Source organism: Leptonychotes weddellii, chromosome 12 (assembly GCF_054177405.1).
Source record: "Leptonychotes weddellii isolate Sample4059 chromosome 12, ASM5417740v2, whole genome shotgun sequence".
Classification (NCBI taxonomy): Eukaryota; Metazoa; Chordata; class Mammalia; order Carnivora; family Phocidae; genus Leptonychotes; species Leptonychotes weddellii.
The window spans coordinates 89,857,009-89,871,079 of NC_138380.1; the positions used below are offsets into that span (position 1 = coordinate 89,857,009).

General features: G+C 49.8%; 2 long non-coding RNA genes across 4 annotated transcripts in view; one reads left to right on the top strand and one right to left on the bottom strand.

Annotated features, from left to right (window-relative positions):
• The window catches only part of LOC145716621 (uncharacterized), a 58,281-nt gene extending 51,268 nt beyond the window's left edge, over window positions 1-7,013 (bottom strand). The window contains exon 1 of one of the 2 annotated variants that reach the window (XR_014139434.1): window positions 6,662-7,013. This is a non-coding gene — a long non-coding RNA (uncharacterized LOC145716621). The remainder of the gene's footprint in view (window positions 1-6,661) is intronic. The other variant, XR_014139433.1, reaches the window with a different exon arrangement.
• On the top strand, window positions 3,525-11,064 carry LOC145716622 (uncharacterized). 2 transcript variants are annotated; one of them, XR_014139436.1, is made up of 4 exons: window positions 3,525-3,955; window positions 6,735-6,915; window positions 8,774-8,859; window positions 10,761-11,064. It is a non-coding gene; the product is annotated as an uncharacterized LOC145716622 (long non-coding RNA). The 2 variants fall into 2 exon arrangements; XR_014139435.1 differs by having other exon boundaries at window positions 10,764-11,064.
• Window positions 11,065-14,071: the final 3,007 nt, after the last annotated feature.

A 14,071-nucleotide genomic window follows, 5' to 3' on the forward strand; every position in this document is an offset into this window, starting at 1 on the left:
TTCTGCAATTCAAATAAGGCTATAGATTACTTAGTACTATTGTATCAATGTTCACTTCGTGATTTGGACAAACGGCTTGTGGTTATATAAGATTTAGGGAAGCTGAGTGAAAAGTATATGGGAACTCTGTATGTGATTTTGGCAACTTTAGTGTAAGTCTGGGTTTATGTCAAAATCAGTTGAAATTGGTAGAAATGTACAAACTGGAACAGAAGGAGAGGAGGGGAGGGGGGTGTCTACACCAGCAAGAACCACCACTGGATGGCTCTGATCGCAGGGCTCCTTCCAGCAGAGACGCCCACCTCCGCCTCTCATGACTGAGAGCCAGAGGAGGAACAGGATAGAGAAGCTGAAACCCCTCTCTTCTTGTCTGATGGAAGCACAGAGGGTTACCCCCAGGGCTCCTTTCCTTGGCTCTCTCCAGACTGAACCTCAAAGGTGACAGGGAAGCTATGACAATCATCAAATTGGCATGCTTGAATCCAAAACATTGGTGCTATTGGTGAGCTTCAGGGAGCGTGCCAGTGGGGGAGGATGTCCAGGGAGGGCAGAGGGTCTCCAGGGGAAGCCCTGCCTGTGGGCGGCACAACCAGAAATGTGGCAGGTGTATGGATAGCTGAGCTCGTGGCATTTCTCCTGGCTGCCTATGGCTCGTGGGGTGCACACAAGCAGCCAGAAGGTCCTGCAGACCTGAGTGAGGGGCACAGTGCTGAAGCATCGATAGGCTGACAGGGGCCTGGAGTCATACAAAAGGTCACTGCTGACAGGCATGCAAAACCACGCCAAGGCTTTGAGCTTCCGGGCAAGATGGAAGAACAGGGACCAGATTTAGGCACCCGCCTAAACAGCTAAGAGGTTGGACTTGAGGCAGCACAGGACAGGAATCTCTGAGAAGAGGAGCAAATGAGGGGAGCTCCACAGGTGACAGAGGACACCACCTGGAGAGCTTCCAGGCATCAGTGCAGAGAGGGAAATCTCAGGCCAAGCCCAGCGGTCTCCCTGAGAGGGTGCGCGGAGCTGAGTGTGCAGAACGCAGAGCTAGGGAGGACAGTGCTGCAGACGGTGGGGCGCCTTGAAGACTCGCAGAGGGCTTCCCTTGAATCTAGATGAATACTGATCAGAACACACATGAGTATAGGAAATGAACCGAAGCCAGTAAGAGAACCTACCTGAAAGCTACGAGGAGATAATACCAGCAGTTGATAAAGAGGCAGAAATAGTCCATGCTCCTCCAAGCCAGAGTAGAACAGGTTTATTCCAGAACTGTTGTTGTCTAAAAGAGAGAGAGAGAAAGAGCTATAGCTCTAGATAAAAAGTTGCTCTGGACCTAAGAAAGCTTTCCAATAAGCCTCAGAAATATCAAACTGTTTTTAAGTAACTTAATGGCATCACAAAACACAGGTCAAACACAGTTATAGGAATGGAAAAAAAAATCTAGTGTGTGGGGTGTCTGAGTGGCTCAGCTGGTTAAGCACCCGACTCTTGATTTCAGCTCAGGTCATGATCTCAAGGTCATGGGTTTGTGCCCCATGTCAGGCTCTGGACTCAGCACAGAGTCTGCTTCAGATTCTCTCTCCCTATCCCTCCCTCCCACTCACTCTCTCTCTTTTTCAAATAAATAAAACCTTTAAAAAATATATCTAGTGTGCAAGACCTACATACAATCTACAAAGTCTGCATTCAGTCAAAAATTATCATTCGTGCAAAGAATCTGACAAATACTTCTCATAATGATGACAAAAATCAATTAGTGGAAACAAACCCATAATAATACAGATGATAGAATTAGTAGGAAAAAAAAAACATTGAAAGACATTAACATTAACATTAAAAGGTTATTAAACCTATATCTCATATGTTCAAGAAAGTAAAAAAGATCAAGCATGCTATGGAGGGCACAGAAGATATTTTTAAAAACCCAAATCAAATTCTAGAGATGAGAAAACTCTAGATAGGACAACAGCAGGGTAGATACTTTTGCAAATAAGAAAACATGGCAAGAGAACCTACCCAAAATGAAACACAGAAACTGAGGCAAAGGGGAAAGAACAGGCAAACATGAGCTGTAAGAGGACATGAGTCTAACATACGTGTAATTGGGGTCAGGGAAAGGGTGGAGATATTAGGGGAGGGGAGAAAAAATATTTGAAGAAAAAATGGCTGAAAAATGTTTCAAATCTGCTGAGAACTATAAAATCACAGACTCAAGAATCTCAAAGAGCCCCAATCACAAGCAAGATAAAGAAAATTACACGAAGGCACATCATAATCGAATTGCTTAAAGCCAGCAATAAAGAAAAATCTAAAAAGCAGTAGAGAAGAAAGGACACATCACGCACAGAGAAGCAGATCTAGGCTCCTTGTCAGAAAAACACAGAGAGGGACACCTGGGAGGCTCAGTCGGTGAAGCATCTGACTCTTGATTTCAGCTCAGGTCATGATTTCAGGGTCGTGGAATCGAGCCCCACATCCGGCTCTGTGCTCAGCATGGAGTCTGCTTGAGATTCCCTCTCCCTCTCCCTCTGCCTCTCCTCCTGCTCACATGCTCTCTCTCTCTCTTTCTCTAAAGTAAATAAATGAATCGAAAAAAAAATAAAGAAACACAGAGATAAGTGAGAGTAAGAGAAATACTATATGATGTCACTTAGGTGTGGGCCCTAGAAAAGCCAAACTCATAAAAACAGAGTGAGGTGGTGGTTGCCAGGGGCTAGGGTGGGAGAATAGGAGAGATGTGGTTTAAGGGGAAAAACTTGCAACTAGCAATAAACAAATCCTGAAAAACCCACACAGTACAGTAAGTATAGACAGTAGCATTGTATCATAATTCTCAAACTTGTCAAGAGACCAGATCTTAATTATTCTCACCACAAAAGAAATAACTACATGATGCGATATGGGTGCTGACTATGACTATAAAGACAATCGTGTTACAGTATATAAACGCATCAAATCAACAGTCATACCCCTTACATTTACACAATGTCATAAATCAAATACATCTTTTAAACAAGAAAGAAAGAAAAGAAACACCCAGTCTGGAACTATTGGAACATCTTCAAAATACTAAAAAAAGAAAAACAACAAAAACTCTCTGTGGAATTCTATGTCCAGTGAAAACATCTCTCAAAAATGAAGGCAAACAAAAACTCCCAGACATGGAAAGGTTTTCAAAGCACTCATCACAACAGAGGCACAGTACAAAAAAAAAAAAAAAGTCCTTCCTTCAGGCAGAAGCAAAATGACAGCAAAGGAAAATGTGTGTCTACATAAAGGTATGGAAAGTTTCAGAAATAAATATGTGGGTAAATAGAAAAGACTTTTTTTCTGGTTTTTAAAAAGTCTTTAAAAGATACTTGACTGAATCAAAACAAATACAGATTAGATTTATCTCTTCTTTAAGATTTTATTTATTTATTTGAAAGAATGAGCACACAAGCCAGGGGAGAGGCAGAGGGGGAGGGAGAAGCAGACTCCCCACTGAACAGGGAGCCCGATGCTGGACCCGATCCCAGGACCCTGAGATCATGACCTGAGCCAAAGGCAGATGCGTAACCAACTGAGCCACCCAGCTGCCCCAACAAACACAGATTTCTAATTGGGTTTCTAAAATACATAGAAGTTAAAGTCCTGACCACAGAGCCTACTTTGGGAAGGTTCTAGTAAAGGTGAAGTGCCCCATTGTTACCTCGATATCCTCATCTTCTGGTCGGGGGAAGACTCTGCACTTGGACTTGAGGAATTAGTTTGAAATACTGGTTTCCTGGTGAGCTCTGGGAGTCTATGGGAAGGTCAATTACTATTTCTGAACCCATTTTTTTTTTTCTCTTGTGAATTGGGGATGGCATTTTTTGACAATGCTACTCCACGCTGGTCCACAAAGCACACTGAATCGGACTTTTCACGTCAACAAGCTTCTCATATGAATCACACACCGTGAAGATTGGATAGCAACCTGGTAATTCTCTGATAGAGGACAGAAGCTAGCATTTTCTAAACAACACAGTGTTCTTGCTCTCAGAACTCGGCTCCTTCGGGAGCACTTTGTAGTAAGGGCCAGCATGATTTCCAGACTAGCCGATGACATCAGAGCAATTTTTAGACTTTGCTAACAGGCCTTGTAGGTGAGAGAGGAGGCCTGCTGTGTGCAGAACAATTACAGCAGTGAATGCGGGAGGTGACCAGCGGAAGGGGATGTCTGGCCGGGCTCGTGGCCGGCCTGTCTACCTATGTCCTGCCAGGTCCCAGGCATGACACTCAAGGCTTTGAGGGGTGCTTGGCACCATGGGCGTCCGAAGCTATCTGGTGGACACTTTGCCCATCTTACTATAGACCTGTGCCCAGCAATTCTCTATGAACTTATATGAATATATCTCTCCTCCACAGCAGAGAGGGTTAACCGTGGGAAAGAGAGGGTCCCCAGGGGCCAGGGGACCAGGGCAGGACCTCCCTCTGCATGGGGGGAGCAGAAGAGAAGGTACCCATTTCTTCAGGAGGTATCGGCTGCTTCTCTTGTTTGGGGGTGCTGAGTTTCACCCCAAAGGGCCTAGGACTCAGCAGGGAGGTGCTCCAAGCTGCAGGTGAGGACTTAAGCTCACTAAGTTCCTTCCATAGTACAAGACAGAGGTCAGCCCTCTGCTCCAGTGGGGTTGCTGCTTTTCCCATGTCTGGGGAAGGACAAGAGGCCTCTGGTCACCTGAGGGTATGTGCTCAGGACCAAGGGTTGTGAGTTTCCTGGAATGTGGAGGTCCCTGTTCTTGGGGTTCCCACTGCTGCATCCTCCACAATGCATGGACAGGTCAGCTGGCTCTTGTAGCTAGCTGGAAGTTGACTCTTTAGAACCGCCTTTGTTTTCTTTTTTTCTTTTTTAAGATTTTATTTATTTATTTGAGAGAGAGAGAGAGAGAGCATGAGCAGTGGGGAGATCTAGAGAGAGAGAGAGAAGCAGGCTCCCACTGAGCAGAGAGCCCAATGCGGGACTCGATCTCAGGACCCTGAGATCATGACCTGAGCCAAAGGCAGCTGCTTAACCATCTGAGCCACCCAGGGCAAAAATGTCCCTGCATTTTTGTTCTTTTTCTAAAAAAAAAAAAAAAAGATTTATTTATTTATTTATTTATTTATTTATTTATTTATTTGAGAAAGAGAGAGAGAGAGCTCCCATGTGTGTGTAGGGGAAGGGGCAGATGGAGAGGAAGAGAGTCTTAAGCAGACTCTGCACTGAGCACAAGCCCAACAGGGGGCTCAATCCCACAATCCTGAGATCATGACCTGAGCCAAAATCAAGATTCAGATGCCTAATGGACTCAGCCACCCAGGCGCCCCTGCATTTTTATTCTTGATGGTATGTTTTCAGCCCTGGGCTATGATTCCCTTGGCCCTCCCATGCAGAGCCCAGTTCTGCAATTTGGGGTGGGGATCAAGAATCTATTTATAACAATCACCCCAGGTCATTTTTACTATCAAGCAAATTGGTGAAATGTGATATAGAAAATCAGTTCCCACAAAACAAGACACACATTTCTTTTTTTTCTTTTTAAAGATTTTATTTATTTATTTGACAGAGAGAGAGGCAGCGAGAGAGGGAACACAAGCAAGGGGAGTGTGAGAGGGAGAAGCAGACTTCCCGCAGAGCAGGGAGCCCGACGCGGGGCTCGATCCCAGGACCCCGGGATCACGACCTGAGCCGAAGGCAGACGCTTAACGACTGAGCCACCCAGGCGCCCCGACACACATTTCTTTTTAAAATCACAGGAGAGCTTCCATCAGAATCTGTGCTCCCCCCAACCCCATTTCCCAGTCAGTAAGTTCGGGGTGGGGGCCTGGGTTCCCCAGTAATGCTGATCCTGCAGCTTCGGGAATCTCACTTGGCAAAAACTGATTTAGACAGTACTTTACAGTTTATAAAGCCCTTCCATGCAGTCTTTCTCATTAAAGACAGGCAACTACAGAATGGTTCAGTTAAATTTGGATTTCAGGAGGCCCGTGAACACCATCAGGAACACCATGATAGAGCAGAAAGAGCCAGGACTTAGAATGGCTACTGTTTACTGAGCACCTCTTTGTTCCAGGCACTGTTGTAAGCACTAGGGTCAGAGAAGTAACTTGCCCAACATCGATCAGCTAGAAAGAAGATCTGAGGGGTGCCTGGGTGCCTCAGTCGGTTAAGTGCCTGACTCTTAGTTTCAGCTCAGGTCATAATGGGGGGGGGGGGGTGTCCTGGGATCAAGTCCTGCATCTGGCTCCCTGCTCAGCGGAGAGTCCGCTTCTCCCTCTACCTCTGCCCCTCCCGCCACTCTCTCTCTCTTTCTCTCAAATAAATAAAATCTTAAAAAAAAAAAAAAAAAAGAACAAGATTTGAACCCAGACAGTGATGTTGTCTTTAATACAAATGGCAATAAAATGTATGTTACTCAAGGTACTTGTTATACAAAGCGTAAGTTCCAGATCCTGGGTTAACCCAAATTCCTTTAGTTGCAGAGAACAGAGGCTCACTCAAGCTCCTCTTAGGACAAGTCGCAAACCTGGGGGCCCGAACGGGGAAGCTGTGGGAAAGGGAGCCCTTCCTCCCTCCCTCCAGGTCCTGCACCCTCTGCCTTGGGAAGGTCTTTGCATCCCAGCAGATGTCTTGTTTTCTTTCATTTGGTTTCCACTGCTTACTCACCTGTGATCTTGGAACATGTTTTGTTGCCACACTCACTGCAAGCCAGGTCAGTCTCTCCACATTTCCCAAACAGATGCTAGAAGGCAAGAACTGGAGGGATGGGGCTGTGTGTCATGCCAGGCTACGTCACTGCCCACGCCCGGGACCCGATGACGTCATTGCTCACGCCCTAGCCCCCGATTGGCTGCCGCGGGTCAGGTGACTGCCCTTGGTCCAACCAGCTGCGGCAGGGGAGAGAGGAGTAACGTCTTCGGGTAAGTCAGCATCCCAGTCGGTGTGCAATGAGTTTGTCCATTAAATGAATCAGCATGATATTGAAATTAAAAAAAAAAAAAACAATGTTGAGAGATTTCAAGCACATTTCAGCTAATTCACTCCTGGTTCCACTCAGCTCTTTCCTGTTTGCACCTGTGCATGCCGCAGAGCTGGGCGTGGTGCAGGCTCGCGGGGCCGCCCCAGGTGTGGACTGAGGGACCACTGTCACAGGCACGACCCCGGATGCCGAGCGCTGCGGCCACACGGGCCATTTCCTCCAGGGCCGGGGCGAACTGCACACTTGCACCTGACATGTCTCAATGGGTCTAAATGTGGTTTCAATAAATACCCCGAATCTGGACCAGGAAATGCATGCACAGCATTCAGGAGGTGGACGTGCTAGGGGGAAATGCTCTCCTGAAGAGGCCCCTGTACATGGCCAGCTATTGTCACCTTCCCTCGCCAATAGCTGCGGAGCCCAGTAAAACGAGGGGCCCCGGGAAATGGTCCCATTTTTCCCACAAATAGGGACATCTCTGACACTGAGTTAACCATTTGGATCATTATCACGACGGCAGCTCATTTCAGCGAAAAGCACGTTAAGCCCTTACTCCACGCCAGATACTGGAGATACTGGTGTAGAGAGGGGCCGGATCAGGAACCCCGGAGCTCTGACGAGTCGGGGAAGAGGACAGTAAGCAAAGACTCCCTGATGACAGTACAAACTTGGAGGGCACAGCAGCTGTGGGCTCCGGAGGATGGGGTATGCCCTCACCGAGTCCTATACCTTCCCATCTCTAAGCCAGTGGTTCTCCGAGGCGGGTGTGGATAGAACACCCACGACTCACCCACCCAGAGTGGTGGAGTCAGTCGGCCTGCATGGGGCCCAGAATCTGCATTTGTAACACATTTGCAGGAGGTGTAGATGCTGCTTATCTGGGGACCATGCTTCGAGAAGCTTTGCTCTGGGCAGCATAGCCTTGGGGGTCTGACTGCAAGAAAACAGAGGGGAGCAGCTGGGGCCCCCAAGTCTTCATGATGAGTTCCATGCTGGCCATACTGAGCTTGAAGCATGCACGGAGCACAGAGCATGCAAACAGAAATGTCTGGAAGACGGTTGAGCCGAGACTGCTGACTGCAGCCATCAGCCCATCAGGGAACAGGGTAGCAGTGGTGTATGGAAGGCTCTGGAAGAATTCTCTATCGGCTGAGAAAAGGACAGATGGCCTGGAATACCGGCAGTTGTGTGTCTGTGATGGAGAGGAGGGAGGGGGAGAGCATAAGAACCTCTGACTCACGTTATCTCCCAGCCACCCTCTCCACCCACCCCCCTTCCATCACAGACACGCACCTGACAATCTGTCCTCAGTACTTTGCCTAATTGTGTTCACCTGAGCTTTGACAGCACTCGGACGTTGTGCATTTGTCAGGCACCTACTCTCTGCAAGCTCTCTTTACAAGTCCCCTGTGAGCTCCCGGCCTCGTCTGGCCCCACAGGTGACCCTCCTGGAGGTCCTGGAGGTCCCAGGCCAGTCCTGGCACCCTCCCTAAAGGGCAGGTGTGGGGAGGCAGTGGGCTGGGGGGAAATGGTGGGAAGGTTGGGGAGACAGTGGGCAGGTGTGGGGAGACAGTGGGTTGGTGGTGGAGATAGTGGGCAGGTGGAGGGGACAGTGGGCAGGTGGGGGGAGAGGGGGCAGATGGTATCACTGGAGACCACCTTCCCTGGTAGTACCTGTGTGGGAATCACCATTTACTGAAAGCACTGAGGCTTTTGTAACAGCCCATGAGTGTTGGAGACCCAAGGCCTGGACCAGGGAGGGTGGTTATGAAACCTGAAAATGGGTTGACCTCCTCCAGGATCAGCTGCAAGAAGAAGCCACCCGATGATGAGAAGCAGCTAATCCAGGAGCAGCATTTCAGCCTCGGACAAATGCCTGCCTCAGGTAAACTCAGTATATACGTAAGAGAGGCGGGTTCACGGGCGCCTGGGTGGCTCAGTTGTTAAGCGTCTGCCTTCGGCTCAGGTCATGATCCCAGGGTCCTGGGATCGAGTCCCGCATCGGGCTCCCTGCTCCTTGGGAGCCTGTTTCTCCCTCTGCCTTTCTCTCTCGCTCTGTCTCTCATGAATAAAAAAAAAAAAAAAAAAGAATAAACAGAGTGGATGGGGCGTCTGGGGGGCTCAGTCGTTGAGCGTCTGCCTTCGGCTCAGGTCATGGTCCCAGGGTCCTGGGATCGAGCCCCACATCGGGCTCCCTGCTCTGCGGGAAGCCTGCTTCTCCCTCTCCCACTCCCCTTGCTTGTGTTCCTGCTCTCGCTGTGTCTCTCTCTGTCAAATAAATAAATAAGATCTTTAAAAAAAAAATAAAATAAAAAAATAAAAAAAAAAAAAGAGGCGGGTTCACAGGCATGTCTGGATTAATCGCACCAGCGCTCGTCTGACTCGGTCGGACCAGCTGAGCCTGGGTGCCTGGCAGGGCTGCACTCTCTCGAGGAGCTGCTGAGCTCAGACCTGATGCTGAGTAGCCAGCTTTGGTGTGGCTGTGGGAGGACTCTCCGCCCCACCCCTCCTGCATGCTGAGCCCCAGCGGATTCGATGGGGTGGCATGTGCGCGCCAGGGCACCTGGCCCAATCCTCCCCCTGGCCACCAGGCTGACAAGAGCCCCTCGCCCAAGCGCAGGTCCCCGCACTGCGGCAGCTGTATCCCGTGGCTGACGGATACGGAGTGGTGGTCACTTGGGCTGCTCCAGCTCCAAGCTCCCATGGGGGCCGCTGAGCCATCCACCCAGTCTTGCTTCATCCCACCCCCTCCACAGGTGCTCCCAAAGACACCTCCAACCAGTCCTGTGCACTAACAGTCACATCAGAGCCTGCCTCACCTCCCCCAGGGCAGCCCGCCCACCCGCCCGCAGGCTAGCAGAGGATCCGAGGTTCGGGAACCACTTCCTGGTATATACAAACGAAAACCTAAGTGCTGACGCAGAATTGCAAAATCTGTGGTGTATTTTCAATGTTTGCACTTAATGCATTAATACCTTTAGCAAAAGTAGCAAAAAAAAAATGCAATATGATTATGCTGTTCACAGAATGATGATAAAGTTTAACAAGGTATGAATTCACAGCCCCTTCTGCCCAAGACAACCTGTGAGGAAGCCTGGGGACCCCACAGGGGAGCACAGGCAGGCTGTCCCCCTAGACCTTGCAGCACCCACAGCCTCACCCACCCGTCCTCTGATCGAAGCCTCAGCAGCAACCCCAGGCGAGGATGGCAGGAAAACCTCCTAGGGCCAGTCCTAATCAGTGGCCGGGAAAACCATGAGCCAGTTAGATGGTGATGGTTGCTACGTTTTGGGAATGGTCTGTGACACTCCCTTGGGAGATGAAGTTAAACTGAATTTGGCTCCCTTCCTGAATCCCTGCCCCATCCTGCGCCGTCCCTATAAGCCCCGACCTTTGTGAATTCGCATGGGACTAACAGGATAGCCTCAGACTGAGCCTGCTGACAATGCAGATGGAAACCACTGGGTAACTGGCCGGTCAGTGCCGAAGGAGCCACGGAATCCTGGAGAATGCCAGCTGTGAGGGGCAGACGCGAGTGGGCAGGTGCCAGCCAGCAGGAAGGAGGGCCAAGGAGAAGCCAGGAGGTCAAGAGCAGGGCCGCACCCTCTGGGACCAGCCAGCTATCCCAGAGCTGCCTCTCCCCCTGCTACCAGGCACATTCCCATGGGACAGCTTTGTTTATGGGGACCTGAGTGAATCTTTTTTTCCCTGACCCCAATAAAACAGGGGAAGGCAAACAGCAACACTCTAACGAGATATGGGAAGGAATTTTTTTTTTTTTTAAAGCAGCTTGCCCAAGGGTGTTTATTGCTCGCTATTCAGAGCAGCAAAAAAAATTGGAAAGACCTCAGATGCCCAAGACGTGACTGTGGAGGGGCGATTCGTAGAGAAGATGTCTGCGAGCAAGCAGCTGGATGCAGACAGAACTTGAACTCCCTCCTAGCACGTGGAGATGGACAAGTGCACATCACAAGTGTTGGGAAAAGGCAAAGGTTATATAAAGTAGTTCGCATTTTAAGTACTTTTAAGTCTTCTTGTAAGTTTGGGAGTACAAGGGAAATTTAAATGAGATGAAAGGCATTTTTCCACAGGTGGCTATAAAAAGAGATGCTCTGTGTCACCCAGCATTGCTTTCTCTCTTTTTTTCTTGGGTATACAGTTGTACCCCCTTCTCCATGGGGGATGTGTTCTGAGACCCCCAGCGGATGACTAAAACCGAAGGTAGTACCCTGCCCTACCTAGATTATGTTTTTTTCCTGTACATGTGCACCTATGGTAAAGTTTTTAATTTATAAATCAGGCACAGAGAGATGAACAGCAAAGAGATGAACAACAAAAACTAGTAATAAAATAGAACAATTCTAAGACCCTACGATAAAAGTTAAGTGAACATGGTCTCTCTCAAAATATCTTGTCATCCTGCACTCCCCCTTCTTGTGATGATGTGGAGTGACGAAGTGCTCGTGGGATGAAATGAAGGGCGGCGAGTGACATAGACATTGTCACGTGGCATGAGGCTGCTCCTGACTTTCTGAGGATTCATCAGAGGAGGATCATTGACTTCTGGACGTGGTTGAGGGGCACGACTGTATATGTACCAACGTGAGGTCCCTTCCCTCTCCATCTGCCTCTGAGCTGGGGGCGTCACCAGGGAGCCCCACTCAGGGAGGAAGGGATGAGGGAGCCCAGTTCCAAGCTCACCCTTGCAGGCAGCCCTGCCCGGCCCTTGGACTGACCTATCAACCTAACAGGGTGGGCATGGGGACAGCCTGTTCTGTTCCATGCAGGAGGTGGAGAAGTACATTCCCTGCACACTATCATCTGCCTTCCTGGGCTATTGTCCTGAGTGTCTCTTCTTCCCCTAGAAGGAAAGCAGCTCAGACCATCCTTGGCGATATACACCACCATGTACTGGTGCCTCACTTGGAGGGGTCATCCTCACATTTATTGATGATAATCCTCAGACACCACCCTGTGGCAATGGTGCCATTCCTTCCCCGTGTTCCGCGTGCGGGAGAGGGGCGCGGTGACGGTGCTCACTGCAGGCAAGGCTGGTCTACGCATTGCTGAGCCGCCCGCAGGTAGCGGTCATGACAAACCCAGTGCTCAGCTCACGCCCTGGGTCAGCACCTCACCGGACACGTTAGAGACACGTTATATGATCAATGTCATCCGCTGTAGGTGGCCCCTGCTTTATGCCTGAGGACACCGAGGCTCAGTGTGGTGGGTGACTTGCCCAATACCGTGATAGATGTTCTCAGTGGCTCTTCTGGAAGACTAATTGCCTCCGAGTTGCTGGAATGGATGCATCAATCTCAAAAGACCCTAACTGGGGTGTTCGGTGACGGCCCCAACTCTTGGATAGAGTGGGGGCCCTGAATAGGTGTCTTTTGCAGTTAGCGTGGGCATTTTGGCATCAAGTGCCGGAGAGATTCTTTGAGACCATTGATGAATGTGATAGCAATGGATACGGATAACCACGTTCTCTAAAAAGGTCCCAAAAGCCAAGTGTTATTATTGTGTGCACCTACAATAGAGCATAACTGATGTCAAGGGCATCTCCAAAAACACCCAGGCTCTGTTGCAGGCCAGAGCTGTCTGTGGGCACTGGAGGGGAGGGTGACAGCTCAAATTCTCAGCTGAGGACTGACGCTCCTGTCCAAACTCACCCAGTGTTTGCAGGCTTCCTCCCGTACCTTCCCTGGTGGTCCGGAAGCTTACTCCTCAGAAGAGAGCAGAGCACGTGATCACAAAGCTCTCCCTCGGGCACGGATATTCGGAGTTGGCCAGAAGCTTCTGTGCAGAAGGTGGCCCCTTGATGCTGCCCCTTCCATGCACCATCTTAGTGAACAACTCCATCAGTTGGAAAAGGAAAAACAAGAGTCAAGAAAACTGAACACTGAGGATGGGTATTGGCTCTGGGGACTGAAGACGTCACAGGCATGGGTTCCTTGTGCTCCTGCACCTGGAGGCCCACGGGGCAGCTTCCTCCTCAGCTGACCACCCTGGGAAGCTAGGAAGGCTGTCCGTGCAGTGGGGGTGCCATGCTCTCTTTCACAGCCTGTGTACCCCAAGAGAAAGCAGACTCCTTATCTAGACCCCCCAGCGAACGTCCTTCCTTCACTCATCTTTGGTTCCCAATCCCACTGCTAAACCAATCCCGGCACCATTGATCACTGGGGCTGGGATTACTCTGATGACCAGACCCAGCCAAGAAGAGGGAGGCGAGCCCCCCCCACCCTGTCCCCCGCTGTGCCATGTCTGAATTACTGACCCACAAGGTCTGCAAACATAATACAATGGCATTTGTACTCCATCACCAAGTTTGGGGTGCTTTATTATGTTGCAATAGAACATTGAAGCACTATGCACAAAATTCAGCAAAATATAAAAACTTACGAAAACTTCCACGTAAGGTAAGAGCTATTATCCTGACTTCCTAGCCAAGGACATTAGGTTGAGACAGACTGCATAATTTTTTTGCCCCAAACCACACAACTAGTAAGGAGCATCGTTAAAGTTGGAACTGGTCTTTCTAATTCCAGAGCACAGAACCGTATACAAAGCCCCAACCCAGTTCTCCATCTGATGTGTGCCCCCCGAGGCACTAGGACAGCTGTCTCAGTGGGTGACGATTCCCTGCTTCCAAGGCTCCCAATGGCTGCTGCGGGAAGAGTCCTCCAGCAGCTGATGCAGAGATGTACGCTTTTGGGGAGCGGCTCCCAGCTGCACCCCTTGCTGATAGCACTCCTGAAGCTGCAGCCTCCCTGGACTCTTGGGTCCCTTGGTGGTCTGCTAGCTGAGTCTGGGCAGCCGTGCCTGTCAGGGGTGTTCCTGGGGCTGCCACTGCTCTGAACATGCACGGCTCCTTCAGGGGCTCTGTCGTGCCCCCAGAGTCCTGGTAAGGAAGCCTCTGTAAGAGCGTCCCTGCCATCACCGGAACTGTCCTTCCAACTAGTTACGGTGCTCAAAGATGGTCAGCATCTCAATCAGTGTAAGTGAATGTGGTGTTCGCAGACCCAGGACAGACTCCAGAGCCTCTGGTGGGCCAGTGTTCCCAGTGCTTTCAGAGTTACATCGCTTCCTGCCCTTATCCC